Raw genomic sequence first — 6,225 nt, 5'->3', positions numbered from 1 at the left:
TGGCGGGCCCGGGCTGGGGATTCGAACCCGCCACCTTAGGTGTATGTGGCTGGTGCCTTAGCCGCTTGAGCCACAGGCGCCGAGCCGAAATATTGATATTTAAAGTAAAAACAAGTTACTATAAACTTACGATTTTAAAGATGTTTTGAACTCCTATAAGGATTGTGGCTGGGAAGAATACTGAATTGCAAGAAGGTAAAGCGATGATCAGTTTTCAAAAAGAAGAAAAAGAAAATCATCATAAGCCTGATTGATTTTTGTCCTCTTGGTTTTTCAGTTTGTGTGAATGGTAATTCTAGACTGTACTTCAAAACTAATCATGAAAGAGCCTAACAGGTAACAAGAGGCGTCATCTACAGCGGAGCTAAACAGAATTTCCTATACATTTAGAGTCAAGCGATCTTGATGGTTGACGTTATTCTCAACAGGCAGCCTACGCGTGATGTCTTCCTGACTCTGCTGTCTCCATTTAAAATTACAGTTTGTGCTTTTGCATGAAAACTGCACGGACTGTGATTGGCAACAAGCATGGAAAATTGTATAAACTGAAGTGCTCTTTAAACAGTAGAAAACACTGGGTGCTATAGAAAAAGAAAACACAAAACACTAAGTCCTATAAACACTCACAAGATCCTAGAGGTATTCACATACGTTCTTCTCTGTCTCACGACATATATGTTGCCTTGTACCTGAGCATATTTACAATGACACTAGCAATATATACATGATAAACATGACCTTTTTAAGCCAAATGTTTTGAGTAGCATTGCCCAAATCTCATATAAAAATCTATGAATTTAAGAATTGAGGAATCGCTATCCCCCAAGTACAAACTTTGGTGCCCCCTGCATAGTACTCTTCCCATTTCAGACACACCAGTGTAGACTTTTGTCCTGGAATTGAGGAATAAGAACTAGCAGGGCTCAACTTTCTGCCTGCTTCCTGCAGACCCACCGGGTAACTCAGGCAAGCGTTGTGTGGCTCCCTCTTCCAGCCTGTGAGTATAGGGACCACGTCCGCTTCACTCACAGCTCAGTGTCTTGTTCTTAAAAGGGGCTGCACATATATTTGATTAAGAACCACCATAGATGTAATTCCTTGATTTTATTTAAAAATGTCCCCCTACACACATGGGGCAACTCAGCTGCTCTTCGTGCAGAATTGACATCAAGAGATTTCGGAAGCATAATTTTTTGGTACCTGGGTAGCTGGTGATGGTTGGTCCCAGCGCCCATGTATTTTTTTTTTTTATCTTTTTTTTTATAATTTTATTTATTTATTATTTTATTATTATTAAGTCATAGCTGTGTACATTAATACTATCATGGGGTACAGTGGGTTGTTTTTTTTTGTTTGTTTGTTTTGTTTTTGTTTTTTTATTAAATGATAGTTCTATACATTAATGCAAACGGGGGTACAGTGTAGTGTTTTCATATACATTTTGAAATACTTTCATCAAGCTGGTTCACATAAATTTCATGTCATTTGCATAGTCATTGTGTCAAAACATTTACATTCTATTTCTAGAAAAGTTCACTTGTACCCTTGTTAGACAGAAATATAGGTGATCTTTCCGGTTAACCTCCCACCACCCAGCCACCCTTCTTCCCTCCCCTTCCCTCCCCCTCCCCATATTCTTGGGCTAGAATTAAGTTGTTTCCTTCATTTGAGAAGTATATATTAGTTTCATAGAAGGGCTGTGTACATTGGATACTTTTTCTTCCATTCCTGTGATACTTTGCTAAGAAGAACATTTTCCAGTTCCATCCATGTAAACATGAAGGAGGTAAAGTCTTCGTTTTTCTTTAGGGCTGCATAGTATCCCATGGTGTACTGTCCCCCTAAAAGCCAAATAACAAATGCAAGAACGTCATTCCCACTGTAGTCTTTACAGTTTTCCCTTAACTTGATTTATTTTACAAGTATTTGTTGAATGGAAAATGTGTTTCAAACACTGTTTTGCTTCTAGGAAGAAAAAAAAATTAATCATATGGATTTTTTGTCCTGTACAAATTCAAGATTTAGTGGAAAGAATAACATAAATGGATACGAGAAGGAAAATGACCATATATATACATACATGTGTATAAATATGAATATTGTTATTGTAGGAAAAAAAAAGGCAGACAATGGATGCAGCCTTCAGTCCAGGGTTGGGAGACATCTTGATTAGGGGAGCAGGTAAACGGAATCTTCCTTCTTTCCTTCTTTAATCTCCTAAAACAGACCCTAAAAGTTTTCCTCTCACTCCTTAGCCTTCTACACACATTGTTGTGCAAACCTTTTTCGGGGACTAAAATTATTTTCCTGTCTAAATCAGGGATTTTAAAAAGTTAAGTCACTTGCAAGTTAATAGATCACTTCCTGCCAGTTTGGACTTTATGTGTCTCTATGTGGATGAGAACATCACTTACATCAAAATAATTCTCATTAAAAACTGGAACACTGAAACTGGCATTTCCCAGTTTCTCAAGCACGCGTGCGTCTGAATACCTCTTGTTTTTACTGTCCTGTTGCAACTTTTCTTTCTTCTCTTTCTGGACAACTCTTATTCACAGGTTAACATTCACAAATACCATCACTCCCCGTGAACTTAGGTAACAGCTTCAGGATCCTGCATAAAATGACAGTCTCTCCTTCCCTTTATAGCATTTTATGTGTATCTCGGTCAGGGAATATTTACTGAGAGCCTGTTTTGTTGAAAGCGCTGCACCAGGAACAAAGAGCCATTTCAGCCGTAGAGACAGGACGGTTGTGGGCCAGAATGCCCAGCCCAGACTTGCTGGTTATTTAAGGCCGTGTCTATTTTAAATGTTCCATGCTTTTGCTGTACCAATTTGTTAAATATTTTGAATGTCACCCCAATACAAGGCATAAAGAGTCCTGGGCATTTTCAGACGTGCTGTTCATGTTTCTGTCCTTGAAACTACTGGCGTGTCTATCTGGCAAATTCCTCCATGAGACTGGAGCTTGGTTTTGTCCCATTTTTTCCTCCAAGTTTCCCAGGGGAGTGTCAATTCAGGTTTTGTGAATCCTTCAGGAATGAAAGGACCCATCGGGAAAGCAATTTAGGAAGTGCGTTGACTAAGCCAAGGGAAGGAGGATGTTGGCGGGGTCTGTGGACCTATTCAGAGAAGCAAGGACTGATGGAAGAGGTGGTCGAAATTTGCAGGCCGTCTCTTCAGCCTCATCTTTAAAATTGTGTGTAACTTCTGAGTTTCCTAGATTGAAGTCTGTGTGGGAAGAAGGGCAGGGATAGAGAGAGTTAGAGTAAGAGAGAAAGAGAGAGAGAGAGCAGGGGTAGAGAGAGTTAGAGTGAAAGAGAAGGCATCACCAGACGCCTGTAGTTGAAAACTCGATTGGAATGTATAATTTTAAAGTATCTTACCTCTTATCAACATGTGGGATGAAATTCAAAATGTATGTTTTCTTCTTTTAAAGAATAATAATAGTTAGACTGTGGACCCTGAAATCTGACTCCTATTTGGATCTCATCTCTTCTCCATCTAAAAGCTAAACGTCTTTAGAACTTTTCACTTCCTTACCAAGCATCCCTCTCCCCAGATAGTTTTGACCGAAATTGAAGAGATAGCTGTAGCTTATCAGTCACTTCCTGTGTGCCAGACAACGCTCTCTCTGAATTATGTGTTAATAAATGCAGTAACCACAACAATCTGATTACGCAGGAGGAAGCTGGGGCTTAGAGTTACTTACTTTGACCCAGTCATTCACCTGATACGTCACCTAATGTGGTCAGAGGACAGATCCTTAACCCCGTGCACTGTGCACGCTGCCTCTTCACACACATTTCCTGTCTACTGGACCAGGCGCCCGGTGTTATATAAATGGAACTTTATTAATAACAATTCAGAGATAGATCTATCATGCTCCAGGAATGTGACTATATTTACGCAACTCAGGAATGTGACAAAGTGATCGTTTTGCTTTCTTCTGGGCAAAAATAGTACTTCATACAAGTTGAATGATGCCTTTTAAATATGAGATGTTATTTTCTTCTCCTATGACTTTTTGGAAGACAAAGAGGAAAACATTGTTTTGTTTTGTTTTCTACATCTGAGTAACCCAGGCAATCAATTCTGGCTTACAGAGCATATGGCCAACTGCTAGTGAGATTGGTCAGGTACAAGTGGGGTTTATTGTGTTTTCTGCTGCTAAAGAGCATGTGTCCAATGGGATTATAGGATAAAGTATTGGGAGACCAGGTTTTCAGAAACAGTTCCGTGATATGGTGAAAGTCACTTCATCTGCCTAAGCGTCATGGTCCTCCTGTGTGAAGCGTAGAGTGTGTTCATACACAGATGACGCTTCCAGCTCTAAGAACAATGATTCTGTAGTTTGACAAGTAAAGTCCTAAGAAGGAATATTAATTGTAGCTCCATAGGATGAGTCAAGTTATCATAATATAGAATCAGGTACTTCTTAGTGTTATCAGATGGATATTGTTAGAAACGGTGGAAAGAATTCTTTGCCAGGCTCGGCACCTGTAGCTCAGTGGTTAGGCGCCAGCCACACAACACCATGGCTGGTGAGTTTGAACCTGGCCTGGGCCTGCCAAACATCAACGACAACTACAACAAAAAAATGGCCGGGTGTTGTGGCAGGAGTCTGTAGTCCCAGCTACTTGGAAGGCTAAGGCAAGAGACTCACTTAAGCCCAAGAGTTTGAGGTTGCTGTGAGCTGTGATGCCCTAGCACTCTACCAAGAGTGACATGGTGAGACTCTGTCTCAAAAAATAAATAAATAAATAATTCTTTGCCAGAGGTGACTTCAAACTTACAACTGTGTTAAGTTGAAAGTGAGCTATTTTAGCTGTCACAGAAATTTTTCTACCCTGAATTTTTGGCAGTTTTTTTTTTTTTTTTGGCCAGGGCTAGGTTTGAACCCACCACCTCCAGTATATGGGGCCAGTGCCCTACTCCTTGAGCCAGAGAAGCCACCTACTATCCAGTTCCTGAGGTAAGCAACCATCTTCTAGAATGGGAAAAGTGTTATTTCCTTGCTGTTATTCAGTAGACACCAGATGAAAACAATTCTTTAAGACTTTAAATAGGTTCTAGCCCCGCTATTTGGAGTGGACTCTATAATCACTCCATTCCAGGACACAAAAACCATCGTTCTATGAACTGAAAGTTTTCATTCTCTATTCCCCCAAAGAAAACTGAAGACTAAAAGGAAACATGGATTTTTCTTTTTAACTAAGGAAAACTTTTATTTAAACTGTGCAATCAGTATTTAGACAGCAGTTTTATAAACATTTTGGCATTTAAACTTTTATTCATTTTTGGCATGACCTGTAGGGTAGTATATAAACTACCTTGGGGAGAGGGAAAATACTAAGCAATATTTACTATGAAGCTAGAAAAAGGAAACATAACCACATTATTAAAATATGTTTTAAGAAGACATTAAAAAGGTACATTCAAAATCAAGGCAAACATTTGCTTTCTTTATGCAATGGAGTTCACAGAGCTAATCCCCTGAGTCAAGTACAAAATTAACATAGCTCAGCTCTATGGTCCATTAGCAAGTCTGCAAACACTGCCCTTACAAGAAAATGGTATATGGAGTGAAAGGATCCAGAACACCCATATATAAAATAATTTAACTGGATCCCTCACTTTCATTCAATTCACATCTCTGAAGAAAATAAAAAAAAAAATCATACATACAGACAGAATTTTGCTCAACAGCAAAAGCCCAGACATATTTTCTTAATACATGTTCTCTATTCCACTGATAGGCTAAGGCAATGCGTGTGTATTCAGGCTTTGCAATTTTCTATTAACAGGCTCAAGTTGCTAATCATCAGAATAACTTTCATTTGCAAACAAAATAGATACCCAGAATGTGGTAAAAGGGAGCAGAATATTTTAAGGAAAAGATTTATAATATTTTTTTGTCATTGCTTTTAAAAACGGTTCCATACAAAATAAATTTCCATAACATAAATTTTGAGAAATAAAGTTTGTAAGTCAAGACTGTGTCTACCAAGACATAAAGTAAATCTGCAAAACTGTTCAAAATCTTAGGTGGATGATTCCAGAAAAATTAGGAAAAATGTTTCTTTCTCTAAAAGATGATGGCAATCATATGTAAATCTTCCCATAAGCCTTACATGAAGATTTGAATAAACCAGAATTAGGTGCCAGTATTGTTGCCCTATATAAAATCCATTCATTCTCAATAGTTTGTAGAAATGTGACA

General features: G+C 38.6%; 1 pseudogene; it reads left to right on the top strand.

Annotated features, from left to right (window-relative positions):
* The first annotated feature begins 1,048 nt into the window (after positions 1-1,048).
* Positions 1,049-1,235, top strand: LOC111728326 (annotated as a pseudogene).
* Positions 1,236-6,225: the final 4,990 nt, after the last annotated feature.

Source organism: Otolemur garnettii, unplaced genomic scaffold, assembly GCF_000181295.1.
Source record: "Otolemur garnettii isolate 467f Iridium unplaced genomic scaffold, OtoGar3 scaffold00150, whole genome shotgun sequence".
NCBI lineage: Eukaryota > Metazoa > Chordata > Mammalia > Primates > Galagidae > Otolemur > Otolemur garnettii.
The sequence above is the reverse complement of the archived record's forward strand: the minus strand, read 5'-3'. Positions and strand labels throughout refer to the sequence as shown.